Raw genomic sequence first — 15,322 nt, forward strand, 5'->3', positions numbered from 1 at the left:
GATCAAACCTTTCTGCTTCCCTCTAGGCCTACCGAGGATAAATGTTCTGCCCTCCTTCTCAGCTAACCATGATCTTTGGCTACAAATCAAGTCTTTGACACCTCTTTAGAAAAGCATTTAAAGTTTACATTTCACAGTGCTCAGTTTTCAACAGGATCCATCAATTTAAAGTTAGTCCCAGTTTAAGGAACACACTGCAGAGCCCAAGGGTGTCCCATTTTAAGTACGCAGAGTCAGATATCAAGTGAAATTTAGTGCAGGAGAATGTGGTGATATATTAAACTGAGAGAGTAGAACTGGGGGGGGGGGGGGGCGGGGACACAGTTTAGACAAGTAAAAGGTCATTGTAGAACTGATATCAGGTAATTATTCTTTGCTTAAATAACGTATGGAATAAACATCCAGATAGAGTAATGGAGTCAAAAACCCTGGAATCATTTAAGAAGCAATTGGGTACTACAATGGGTTGTGGGCAGGTATTAGGGTCTTTCTGGGTGGATGAACTAAGATGCCTTCGTCGTCCATAATTATCTTGTGACCTTGTTGGAGGAAGAATAGGGAGGGGACATATACACTAAATGGTAAAAGTTTACAAGGATTATAGGACAAAGAGACTTAAGGGTTCAGATACACAAATCTTTAAAAAGTAGATAAGGCTATAAAAAAAGCATAAGTTTTATAAACAGAGGTATAGAGTAGAAAAGACGTAATGTTAAACCCATACAAATCATTGGTTAGGCCATAGTTGGAATAATGTGTCCAGCTTTGTCCAGTGTCCAGTTTTGGGTGCCTTAATTTTGGAAGGATGTTAAGACCACCAAGAGAGAGTAGGAAAGTTGAACTAAGTTGATACCAGGGGTGAGAGGCTTTAGTTATGGGGAAAGATTGGAGAAACTGGGGCACTTTTCATTAGAACAAAGACGATTAAGAAACTATTTGTTAGAAGTGTTCAAAATAATGAAACAAAAACAGAAAATGCTGGAAACACTCAGTGGGTCAGGCGGCATCAGTGGAGAGAATCGAAGTTGACGTTTCAAGTATAAACCCTTCCCCCAGTTATGTATTACAAATCAACAGAACTTGTTAGAACAATGGTGAAAATATTATAAAATCTTCTAATTGGAGAAGAGAAATGTATCAAGACGTTAAAAGATGAGCTTGGGGTGTGTATGGCAAGGAATGTAAACTATCCTTTCAAATACTGGGAAGGCTGAGGAAGTGACAACTTAGGAGAGTAATCTTTGGTTCAGTGGTTACACACTAGCCTATTGGTCAGACGGTCATGGGTTCAAGCCCCACTCCAGAGATTTGAGCAAGTCTAGGCCGACACTAATGTGCAGTAGTGAGAGAATGCATTACGACAGTGTCTACACTTTAAAAGTACTTCATTGGTTATGAATTGCTTTGGGACATCCCGAGGTCATGAAAGGTGCTCATTTTTTTTAAGTGTGGAGATAAGATGAAAGTTATACAGCTGCAATACTGTAGCGCCATCTACTGGTAATTGTATCTATCAAATCAAAAGAATGTCTTAAAATTATCTTTGTTTCTCCATAATATACAGCTTATACCACATTATGATTGTGTACTTATCTTCGTCTTCAGTCTTATATTAACTAGTTTATTTTTGTAATCTACCAAGGCTAATCGGTTTCTCTTCATGGTTTGTTCAGTTAAAATCATCTCAGATTAATCAGAACTTTTCTTTCCGTTCTATATGTACGATTTACTCTGCAGTTTCTCAATAAACTATTGAGTTCTAATATTCATTCTGTTTGTGTTGTGTTTTTGCAAAGTGGTGTAAAATATAGCAAACTGGAACAAACTATGGGGGTGAAACTGGTCTTCACCAGTAACGTGAAATGGGCTCATAGCACGAATCGTTGGCCCGTTTTATACCGCATCGATTTTCTTATCTATTGACTTCAATGTAAAATAAAAATCGGGCGTGGTTTAAAGCAGGCCACCGATTCACTATGAGCCCACTTCATGCAACTGGCGAAGACCGTCACCCCCCCATTGCCCACGTGGTGGATGATTGCCATGATGTGATTTCATGCAATTGCTGCTCAATGTGTTGCAATGATGCAAAGCTGATTAGTACAGCAATACTGGTTATTTGGGGGAGGGGAGAATAAGTGAAGGACTTCCATTATTGTCACATTTGATGTGTTAGGGTGTGCATACATCAGGTGAAATACCGAGACACTTGGGGATATTTTTTAGGTTAGACATGCAATATATACAGTTGTTGTTCATCAGTAAAAAAAGTAAAAGTTATAAAATAAACAAATACTTAAAAAAAGACCATATTTAGATAAACAATGTCTTTCCACCCACTTGATGTCCGATTTTATAAATGCATGCTCCTGACAGGACATAACATTGTGAGGAGCACCTCTATGAATTGCTATTATGCACTTCTTGTGAGCAAAGCTCCCCAACAGTAAAATTACTGCACTTTGTTCTCATCCTTCCATAATACCAACCCCACCATCGTCCCATTTTTTTTTGAACATCCACCTGTGCAAGTGTTCAAGCAGACAATACCTTAATTTATCACAGAAAGTCATGCTAAATCTATATAGGGCTCTAATCAAACTGGACCTTGAGTACTGTGACAATTTGTAGTCAGTGAGACAAAAGGGAGACGTTCATGTACTGGAAACTGTTCTGAGAAGAACCACATGGCTGATCCTCAGAGGACCAAAACATGAGGAAAGACTGGAAAAATTTGGGCATGGATGAACAGAGAGATCTAGAGATTCAAATTCATAATTCCTTTAGTGGAAGGTAGATAACGCCATAAAAAAGACCAAAAGAATTGTGGTTTTATAAATAGGGTCGGAGTACAATAATAAAGACGTAATGTCCATTTTTATCTGATTGTGTCCCTGTGAAGCGCCTTGGGACATTCTTCTGTGTTAACTACTCTCTGCAAGTATTGTTGTCATTGTAGTTTTCGTCGCCGTCATCTCATTGAGAGCACGGTATTTCTGACAGTACAACTCCCCCTCAGTATTACATAATATAAGCTGGCATTCAAGTGTGTTAAAGTCTTGATGCGGAGCTTGAATCTATAATTATTTGAGCCAGAAGGAAAAGTATTACCAGCTGAGCCAAACTGACACCATTTTAGATTCGCGCCTATGGCATAACAACATTCTCCTAAAGTCCAGCGAGCCATTAAATTCATGTGTCTTGTGAACATTTGTCTCTGCAGTTTGGTTTCAGTGAAGTACAGACTTTCTTTGAAACACTGTAAATAACGTTCTCCTTCCTTTAACATGAATGACATTTTGGGATGACTCAGATTTTTGAAATATAAATCTGTAAAATAATGTTTTTTCTTCTGTTTCTCATTATATGATTGACTGCTGTGTTCCTTATAGTAAGCAGTGTCTGATTATAGATAATTTACACTAGACAATCCATGAAAACACTCAACAGGCTATACCAGTCCTCTCTCTATCCCATTGCTTATCCCATCTTTGTTATATCTTTTATTTTGTGCAATTTGAAAAGTTACTTGTCATTACAGTTTGTTTTTGTTTCTATCCAACTGAGGAAAGATATCAACACCTTATAATACACTGAAATAAAGAAACAGTCATACGTCCATTTTTTTTTAAAGTGCAAAGGCCACCTTGCTCGTTTCTCCAGAGGCTTGTTATTTTTTTACGGTAATTCTTAGAAGATACAAGGGTAATTTTACTGTAGTACCCAGTTTTATTTACACTTTCCATTCCTGATTTTAATCCGTTAACTGTTCATCTATCTATTCAAGAAGGAGCTTGTCATCTGATTGGTGATCCTATTGTCACATCTAAACTACAACTTTTCTCTCTCCATCACAATCTTTCCTGTCTTTTTCTATTTTATTGATACTACTATAGTCATTATACCATCAAACATTTTCTCTCGCTCCTCGTAAGCTCCAAATAGTCCTATAAACTCTCCTGTGTTTCTACATCCTCATTGTGTTTAAATCAAGACTTTGACTCATTCTTTTCCAGGGCCTCCTTACCTCTGTCAGCCCTCCCTTCCTACTCCAAGCGTGATGTTACCTATCCACTATTTCTTTCTCCCACTCTTTTCACAGCCTTGGTGGTGTTCTGTACTGTGAGATTTCGATCTTCACCTAGACTTCTTAATATATTTTAAAAAATTCTACACAGAATGTGAACAGCATAAAGTCACTATAAACTATAAAGTTCTACACTATCTCACCATTGTAATTATACAGCTGGACAAAGTGATTAGCTAATACTATTGCTCTGTTCGCCATGATATCATGACAATAATAGTTTGGATTATGCAAATTAATAATGGGTGGCATGCAAATCAATAATTGAAAAAAGCAATCATTGACTTTTTTTGCATTGAAATATAACATTTTACTGTTACAATCAAATTCATTGAAATAAATTCTGATTTATGATAATATATTGATTGCTGAATTTGTCACTTGGAGCTCTGTTAGCAGAACTTCTAAGACTGCAACCCCATGGTATCATTTGACAGAATGCCCCATGTCACCAATTTAACCATCTGGGAAAAAATGTTATAAACACCTCATAAATCAAAAGCTCATCATTAATCATTCAGATTGCTGAATGCATGGTCAGGAGCAACACTGTGACTGCAACCTCACGGCACTGTTCATTGAAACTCAAATTAATCATTCTAAACAAACATTTATAGTTCGAAATTGCAGTGTGAAATTTATAACTGACACATTAACCCACTTCTGATAAATACATTAAAAAAAGAAAATCAAGAGTAGGCTAAATAGGAGTTCACTACAAGTTTTGAAAATGACTGGTGCTTTTTTTTGCCTTTCTTATTAAGAGTTGCTCCCAGGAAGTCATTTGAGTGACTTTTTATTTTTTTTTTAAAAAGTGGTAACACTCACCGTCTAGGCTCACACATGAAAAATTACCACTTGGTTGAGGTACCAGAAGACTGCCAGTACTTGGTTAACTCTACCATAGCACCTTCAGAAAAGGGAAGTGCATTTTAAAATAAATATAAAATAATACCCAATTTTGATTGCCAACTATTGTTAGAGCAAGAATTTCTGCAAAAAAATTCTGGAGACAAAAAACATAACACTGTTACCAAAACCTGAGAGACACCATATTTATTACACTGGTGGTTTTTCTCAGCTGAATAGTTGGAAATAGCAAATTAGAACCAACTTATACATAATTGTAATTATATTTGTTCTAATTTCTCAGGCACTCAACAAGAGGAATCAGTACTACATTCAATCTCGGTTTCATCTGCAGATTGCCAACTGATGTGGTGTGAAGCAAATTTGGAAGAGATTTTATAAAAGCTTTCACACTGAAGAACATTTGTCAAATTCCACTTCAACTTACTTATGCTCAGATCACTCAGTATCAGATTTGGGTTTAACGTTCTGCCCTCTCCGACTCTAGACATTCTGGACAATGTAAATTATGAACGGGGTTTTTTTGTACATTTGTCCATTAGTCAGCAATGCTAACTTGATTCCAAACAGGTGGACACACTCAATATTCTGTTCTATTGAAGACAATGGAGGTGAACACCGTGCCTGTTTTATGTTCCCGCCCATGTCCAATTTCACCCCCAAGTCATTGGAAATACCAAGATTATCAGCCTTTATAAAAGGTAGTTTAATGTTTCAGGTGAGACTGTTCATTCCAACTCATGTTCCATGAGTGCCTCTGGAGACAGTGTGGCCCTTAATAGCGATGTAAACCTTCCTGTCGCAGGTGGTGGGAACCAGGGAAGTGGCTTTGTATGCTCAATTTCTGGGTGAAACTCTGTGATTTCTTGCACTCTCCTCTGTCTCCTCCTATTCCCTTTCCCCATGATTCAGCTAACCTGTGTGCTTCTTATATCCCACCGTACAACGTGAGTATATCAGCCCAGAGTTTTTGTTAGATTGCGCTGGATTTTTCAGCACAATCCGGCCGAATCAATGCAAAACATTGTGGAATTTCTATTTATACTGGCTGTAATTTATGCCTAGTGTAATTCGAGTTTCTGCAAAGTTTTGCGCTGGCTGAAAAAAAAATTGTGCTGAAGCCATCCCCGCCCACAAAACTGGCCACTCCCCCCGATCAAAATAACGAGAAATGCAAGTTTCTGCCAATTGCGCCACCTGCGACCGTTTGAGGAGGGTTTTAAAATTAAGCTAGCTTTTTTTTTAGGCGCAAAAGCACTAGTAAGCATGGTCTAAATGTATATAAATATTAAAAATTAATTTACTAAGAAACTAGTATATACCAATGAAAGTAGCAAATGCTTCAGTATAGTTTCTTAAAAGTCATTTTCAGTGATTTAAAATCAGGTTACTCACAGGTGGAGAACTAGATACTCTTGCTAAAAATGCTTATTGTTTCTAATAAACCCTTTTTCAGCTGCATTAATAAAACTGCACCAGGTTACCACTTTTAAATACATCTTAAAAACATCAATGAATATTTTTTATTGCCAAACAAAAACGATTACGCTCTGTTAAGCAGCTGGATTGCGTTGATTCAAAGAAGATTTTAGGTTTATGATTATGTTAATGCATTTTAGCAGAAACTCACAATAAAACCCAGCCGGAGCAATTTTCGGGCACAATGTGTTCCCAAATGTCGATTGCACTCAAAGCGGAAATTCAAAGCCATAAACATCTCCAGTCATGCTCTACCACCACCCAGGTCCATATGGCCAATGTCCTGTTTTATCTCCTTACACGAGTACAATTATGGTCCATGGACACTGATGGTAATCATCCCAACCTCAGCTGGAAGGTCTATTTCTGGCCAAGGAACCTTCCTCCCTCTCTATCAATGGACCATTTTGCGTCATCAAGTATCAATGGACTCCTCCATTATGTCCGGTAAAGTTACTACCAGTGCTCTATTTTCAGTAGAGCCCATTGTACTTTTACTTGTGCAGTAATTTCATAATGAACCATTGATGCATTTTCTCTCCTTCGGTTAAAAGGAAGACTTGTCTAGACACATCAAGCAAGCATAACAGTCACTGCTGGACTGTAATGTTGGATGACTGTTTGGCAAATGGCATCTACAAGAGAAGCTTCATTGGATTTGATATTCAAGCTTGGAAATTATGGTTTTAATGCAAAATAAGGGTAAATAGTGCATCACTAGTTTCTGTTGACTGCACTTGCACGGCTGTTTACTCCCATTATTTGTGATTTGTCCATTTTGACTATTAAATGTGAGCTCCCACCTGCATAGCAGGATGCCTAGTCGAGTGTTCACCCGAGCTTTACATCTAACAGTCAATTAAAGGGCTCCAGCCACCATGTAAGTAGTTATATTCTTGCCCTAACACAGAGAAAGGGGTTTTGAGCTATAAAATTCCTGGACAAGGGGAACTTCTCAGCACACACTTCCAGATTTGCTAATGCTTTGTTAGGACTGTCACTGCATGAAGCAAGGACTGTTGTCCTTGGTACTAAAAGCACCCTCCACTGAATAGATTGGTCCAACAAGACTGGCAGCAGATAGCTGACAGGGTGAACATCATCAAGTTACATCGAGCACAGAAACAGGCCATTTGGCTCAACTGGCCTCTGCTGGCGTTTATGCTCCACATGAGCCTCCTCCCTCCCTACTTCATCTCACCCTATCAGCATACCCTTCGATTCCTTTCAACCTCGTGAGCTTATCTTTAAATGCACCTAAAGGACCTGGCTCCAGATACACAAAATGATTGTTGACTTGAAGATAGCTGCCACGGTTAAGCTCCTGAACTGTTTCCTATGTCAAATAACTACTCCAAATATGTCTGCTACAAAGTGTTGCCTCACAACCTGTTACTCTTTTTACTGCTGTCCCATCCAAAGCGTTCATACAGGTTTACAGCCCTTTCAATACTTACCACGCATTGCCATATTGCAGCATGGGACAAATACAAGCTGCAATTTACATCTGAAACTGGTGTCATATTGATATCTTAAAGATGATGCACATTGCAAGTTCTTCTAATACAACCTAGCTGCATGATCCCACATTTATTTACTCACACACAGGATGGCCTGGAGGTTGGGTACATGCCTGTCACCGTATGTGCTTCTTAAAATTGCAACATCTCAAGTCTGCTCTGCTTGAAATGTAAGTTAGGATGTAATAAAAAGAACGGAACTGGGCCAGAAATTATAAGATAGAAATTGGACCTCATTGAACCTTTTTTATGGGTGTAATACAGGTGCAATGAAGGGCAATTTTAGGGTAACAATGTCCTGCGCCCCAAGGATGCCTGAAAGACGATTGACCCAATATTAGGTAGGGCCATTTTTCAGGCACCCCTTGCAGCCGCCTAAAACAGGCATTAGGGTCCTTACATTTGTAAATGAGGGGCCTAATACCAGTTTTCGGACCTCTCTCTTAAATTGGGTTGTGAGGATTCTTCAGCAGCCACTGCAGCCAGAAGGACTCCACTACCAGGCACAGCACTGATTGGGCAAAGTGCAAGCGAGTTGAGGAACTCATGATTTTCTAGCCTTGGTGCACACAATTCCCACCACCATAAAACATTTATACTGACCAGAATTTGCCTCCTTTAGTTTTTTTTCCTTTTGCTGAAACAAAGACAAAAGGAGGTTACCAACAGGTCAAATTTGGCCTAAAGCCTTCCACCGCATTTATGGCGTTTCATTAGAGAGCTGGATGTAATCACTAATTAGACACTGCATAAAACAGTATCAGAAGATGGGTGAACCACAAGAATAAAAGTACATTGCTAAGAACACAGGTTGTTTTGTGTCACTCTGAATCACGGTTCAAATAATTGCGAAATTCACTTCATTTGGTTTTGTATGAATCAGCACTTAAAAAAGTATTGACTTTTTAAGCTGATCAAAATAAAAAACTGTCACCTAACATAAAAACCAAACAAATTAAAGTGCTGGTAATCAGCCAATTCCTGATTTCCCTCGATTGAAACCCCAGAAAGGATAACGATGACAATAACTTGCATTTATATAGCGCCTTTAACATGGTGAAATGTACCAAGGCACTTCACAGGAACGTTATCAAACAAAATTTGACACCAAGTCACATAAGCAGTTATTAGGGCAGGTGACTTGGTCAAATTGGTAGGTTTTAAGAAGCGCCTTAAAAGGAGGAGAGTAAGACAAGCAGAGAGGTTTAGGGAGGGAATTCCGGAGCTTTGGGCCAAGGCAGCTTGAGGCACGGCCACCAATGGTGGAGCGATGAGAATCAGGGATGCGTAAGAGGCCAGAATTAGAGGAACGCAGAAATGTCGGAGGGTTGTAGGGCTGGAGGAGATAAATAATCGATGAACTGTCACATTGTGACAGACATGATAGCCAACTGCATTATTAAATCTTACTGTTTTATCCAGAGCTATTAGGTTAATGCAGAACGTGGGGTAGAGCTGCAGTAGCTGTTATGTTTCTATCATAAACATCAGGACTTGGATTAAGTTCTATTAACTCTTGTGTTGTAGAGGACTGATCGTCTGGCCACATTTCTCTAAGATGGTACAGGATGGACTCTGGTACAGAGTAGGCCATCCTGGTCCAACAGTGAGAGTATGCTTTTTATCCAGCTTGTAACATTCCATCAATAAACAGGTATAAACCTGGATTGAGAAATCCAAATGGACTTGATCAGAAAATTGGGTGGACTTCCATTGCACTGGACCACTGCTTATGTTTAGATGATCCCATGCAAATGAGGCAAAAATGACAGCTCTGCTTTTGAGATTGCTAAAACTGGTTTCAATTGTTTCACTGCTCAATCAGAACACCAGCGTCGGCAATACATAAAGTTTTCCACTTCTATCTTAGAAACCAGAAATTCAGATGGCACCGCCCCTTAAATCACTGTTGGATTGGTGTTTTCAACACAGGACATTTTTTTTCCTGACAGTTTCTAATTAGTTGAAATTGTAATACAGAAAGAGCAAATTTTGTAACCTGAAGCATGCAAAGTAACATCTGTGGAACTCAGCCAACAGCATTAACACAATCCAGTGATTCATTACTTCACAAACATATGCTGAGATCTACAAACATTACATTTATCAAAAAGTGTTGGCTGAAACATATTGCTGTTTATACAAATTGATATTATCTTTGAAACTTGATGTTTACTATTGCTAGGACAGTACCCTGTGTGCTAAAATTCATCTACAGCAGGCCATAATGCCAAATTATACATCCATACTTTCCCCAAATATCACAATTAGGTCAATTAAAGCATGTTTTTCAAATTTTTCTACTCCTTCAATAAAGGCAGATGTCTTTTAGATTAATTCCAAATAATCATTTAGGTTTAAAGCCACAATGAACAGCAGATTGGATTTCTTAACAAAAAATACTTTTAACCTAAATTATGATAAATTAACTGCTTTTCATGCTTGATAACTGAGTACATAACATAATAAAAGCATTTGGCTAGCAAACAATTTAAGTAACTGTAAAGCAAATTAGTTTTTTTTCCAACCGTAATCGCCGTAATATACCAAATTGGTTTTCAATGTTATCTTTCTCTTCCGCTCCAAACAAACATAACCCTCAATCCAAAATGGTGATTGCTCCCTTTGAGTCATGAGGACCTGTGACACAGGTGACAAGGTACTATTATTATTTTCCTTTATCCTTAATTAACTTGTGCTTTCGTCAATTAGATGTACTTTGGATTGAGGTAAGCAACTTTACTTTCGGATTTAACAGTGATCGAGGTAAGCAACATTGTGGGGAAAAGCTAACTACTGGAATTGTTTTGTAGACTGCCAGATCAAGCAGAGGCTCGACTTGGAATTTCATATTCAAATTAGAAGAGCATGTGAAAGATGCCCGACCTCGATTTACCAGGAAGAAATGGAAGTAACAGAAGTGAAAATATTTTTGTGCTTGTCACAGGATTACTACGTCTCAGATGATTAAGGAACTCACATGGGAAGGTGCGACACCAGAACTGATGCTTTTGAGTAATTTAACAAGCTTATGCTGTCAGCAGGAAGTCTAGGCCCCCCAGTCGTGCACATTGGAAATTCAGATGTGCGCTGCACACAAATTTCCAATATGTGCTGCTGGTAGGCAAGGCTCAAGGGGGTGGTACAAGAGGATCTATTTAGGCAGCAGCTGGGAAACAAAAATGACAATTAAAACTAGAGTTTAAATGGAGAAAGGGAGGAGTACAGTAGAGACTCTCAACTTTAGGAGGTTGAATTTTGAGGGGAACGAGAACACTAAACTGGAACACAGTCTTAGAACCAGGGGGTACAGAGAATAAATTTAATACTTTCAATAATACATTACTGAAATTACAAAGTAACCATATTCCACTATGGCAAAGGAAGGAGGAAAGCAGTGTGGCCAACAAGTAATGTTAGGCATAAGGGGAATAAAAACGTTCCTTCAGTATAAATCTAAAGATAGATCAGAGGACCAAGATGAATGTGGAATAAGGTTAAGGAAGTTAAGAAATTGGTCAGGAGAACTAAAACAGAAAACAAGATTAAGATGGCAGAGAATATAAAGCACAACGTGAAAGGTTTCCATAAAATCAGTCTACTCCTCTTAATTCAAAATTGTGTTTTCCTTTAAAAAGTTTGAATGATCTAGTAGTACAAATTAAGCCATTTTAATAAAACAGCACAGAAAGTTCTTTCTTCACAATTTCAGTTCATGTAATAGGCAAGAAATTAGAGGAGAACCTTAAAGGATAAATGGAGCACCGAGGGAATTATGGACTAAAAGGGGAGTCAGCGTGGCTTTAAAGGAGGTGAGATGATGCAGGATAACCTAGCAAAATCGCAAAAGCTGACCAACATCAAAAAATCTGGCACAGCCCCCAAAAAACAGACGCTCAAAAACAATTACACTGAAAATTCAGTGGGACAGGAGCTTGTAACAAGATGTAGGTATTCCTTCGCCTGGATTGAAGGGAAAAGGGCACAAAGTGAATATTCCAAGGCTCCACTGGTGGTACATAGCCTTGGGGGTAACAGACAGGGTTCAGGAAATCAGGTGGACACCCAATTCATGGCACACCCGCTTTGGCAAGGTAAAATTTTGGCGGCAAATAGCAGGCCTTGCTGCGGCCTGCATAACATGTAATGTGTAAATTTATGATGATTAGGTCGCAAGCCAAATTTCTTGACATCAGGTCAGGCTTTTCTCACAATTTGTTCCTTGCCCATAAAAAAGGATGAATTTGACTATATGGGAGGTTTGCTTACGACTGGCTGGTTGTTAGATTGTGTTTGAATATTTTTGAGGAGTTTTTATTTAGCTAAGCATTTCTCTGACTTTCATTTTGCCTCCACTTTTTGCTGAATTTTTAAAAGACACATGCCTGCAGTCTTGGCTATTAAAGCTGCTGTCCAAGGTGCAACTTAGGAAAGTAGAAGGATGAGAATCCTTTTGGGTATTCTGCATCTTTAGATAAGGTCTTCCTCATCTTTATATGCAAAGGCACCCAAAGAGCTATGCGTGCTTTCAGCAAAACTCCAAAATCCAGAAATATACGAACAACACAAATTTACCTGGGAATGTCAGACAATCAGGCTTTAATGCCTCTGCTTTGCATGAGTGGCTGCCAGAGTTGTACCATCCGCTGGATAACCTGCAAACATCTTGAACAGTGACAGCTTTTCTCATAGAAGGGAAGGCAACCACAGTGTGAAGCTTTCATGCTGCCACATCCTTTCAATCCACCAACATCTGTTGCAATCTTCAGTGCACACCTGTATCGAGTAAGTGACACTGTTTCCAAGGGGCACCACCATCATTTTTCCTGTGGAAAGGGGCATCAGCTGGACAAGTTGCACAGCTTTCACTGGGTGGCAAGAGTTCCCTCAAGTGTAGGGTATTGTAAATTGCACCCATATGGGCATCAGTGCATTCGCTTCATGTCAAATTTATAGCCTTCATGCACAGAAAGAATTTGCACTCTATTACTGCTCAAGTGGTATCTGACCACAGAAACATCATAATGCATGGCAATGGCTGCTGATGCCACTAGGAAACCCCTTAAGCACTACATTAACGTCAGCCTCAGCATCAGCATCTGCTTGCTGTTCTTTGGCTGCTCCTCCACCTTCAAAAGAAGTAAAATGACCAGTGACCTCTAAATAGGTTATTTGGACCTTGATGATCAGCAATAACTGTATTTCACCTCTTAAATGCTCTGTGACTGTAATTCAAGGCTATGATCAATGGTATGAGACAAAAGTGTTTGACAACAGTGAGTCTCAGCAGCCGGAAATGTATATCAGGAAATTTAGTACTTAATTAGGTATAATTGACCTGCAAGCCCCTATTTTACAAGTATAGGCTGCAGATTAGGAAATGTGCTGGTTTTAGGAAGAAGGCAAAGGTAAATGTACTCCTTACTTTTGAACACATTGCTTGTGGGGCCTATGAAGCGTAGAACAAACCCAAGTTGGAAACACATTCACACCCTCTGGAAGGAACCACTTAAGGCATTGTACACAGCCATTGCCATTTTGCTCACTTTTTCATTATACCAAAGCTGCATGACATTTTTCTTGAAGATGGAGATGTCGGTTGAGGAATAGCAAACTGATGCTCGGGCTTCCTGCCCAAGATGCTTCTTTGCGGTTAAGGGCTTTCTTACTGAGGTCAACAGCCATGGATGTAGAGGTATAGCAGGGAGTGGTTTAAAAAAAAACTTATTCATAGATGATTTCATCGAGACCCAGCTCACCACTGCCAGTTACAGTATCAAATTAGCAATGTCATAGATGTAAAAATCTAGATTTATCTGACCAGTATCATATAAACAGCACAAAAACAGTTTTTTGAACCTTGAATTAACCAAGTTTTTTTTAAAAACACAGCTTTAAACATTGATATTTTGCCTTAGCTCCTTCCAGGTTTCCTTCATGGTTAGAGACAAAGCATGATGTTAAAAATACAAAATTATAACTCCTCTCAAAACTAGCCCTTAGGTACAATATGAAGTAAAGTCTTTCCGTTGTGTTTAGGGTGCAAGTTTTTAGTAAGGACCAAGATATATAAAACTGAAAAGATTAAACTATTTGCATTTTTTTTTCAAAGATCTTTGGCACAATAGTTAGTGTTACTAAAAAGCTCCACTTAAATTAAGGACTTGTATTCAGAATCTCCCTCCAAACTTGAATCATAGCCCTTTCAGAAGTTGCCATTCTTACCAGTGTCATTTTTGAGTTTGCACAGGAATTAATAAAACTACAGCTGTTCTAACTATTTAGAATCACAAAACATAAAAATACCAAGACTTCAATGTGCTAAGTTTTATTGGTCACCTATGTAATATTCTATATTTGCTAAGTAAGTAACCATTCAAATACAGTAACTTATATTGAGTTCCTATGAAAATTGCCTGATAAAATTCCAAAGTTCATATTTGACATTGATGATTTTATACAAAAAAAATCCAGATTACATTAACAGCTTCCCTATGGGTCTCAGTTGTCATTCCTTCTCCATCCACAGCTAGCAAGGAATGGAGGGCAGGATTAAGACAGCAATTTCTACACATGTAGATTGGTCAGATATGAATCATAAATTCTGGAAGCTGTAACCTGTTAGTTTATTGAGTCCTTACACCAGAGAGTGTTGGTTCTGGGAAGCTCTAAGCTCCCAAGACTCAAGCTTCTTGGGTATACAGAAAACACTGCTCGAGGCAAACATAGAAAGTGCTATGGTACAGGTATGTTTAATAATTTTAATGTACATTTTGTATTTTTCGTTAGACTGTACCAAACTAGGATCTGAGGGTGCAGTTCAGGAAGTACAAAATGAGTTCGACAAAGTATGTAAGTGGATGGAACAACGGCAAACAAAATTTTATATGAACAAGAATAATTTTACATAGGATGAAAATAATTTAGGACTGATACTTTAGTGCATGATATATAAGGATTTGAATAAATGAATGAAATTAGGCATAGGTTTATCCATGAATAATATAACATGCTATACCATTTTTTTTTCCTTCCTGTCACTTGATCTCATTATACCCTAGTCTAGTATCACAAATCTTCAACCGGAAAGTTCCAACAGGCATTGGCGCGATTGAACAAAAAATATTTGGGCAGTTCCCCTAATGTCTTAGCAGATAAAAGCACTACCTGGTATAGTAATGCATCATGCAAACCAGGTCTCAGGTTTGATTCCTGCTGTGTGCCAACTTAGCTGGTCTCATCCTGGATAACAACTGGGTGCTACAAATGGCCTAGTCCTCCGAAGATGGGAGGGGGGGGGGGGGGGGAAAATCACCCACAGATCTTAAAATCTGACTCCAGTTAGAAACTGTCCATATGTTGGCAT

This window comes from Heptranchias perlo, chromosome 28, assembly GCF_035084215.1.
Source record: "Heptranchias perlo isolate sHepPer1 chromosome 28, sHepPer1.hap1, whole genome shotgun sequence".
NCBI classification, from domain to species: Eukaryota; Metazoa; Chordata; class Chondrichthyes; order Hexanchiformes; family Hexanchidae; genus Heptranchias; species Heptranchias perlo.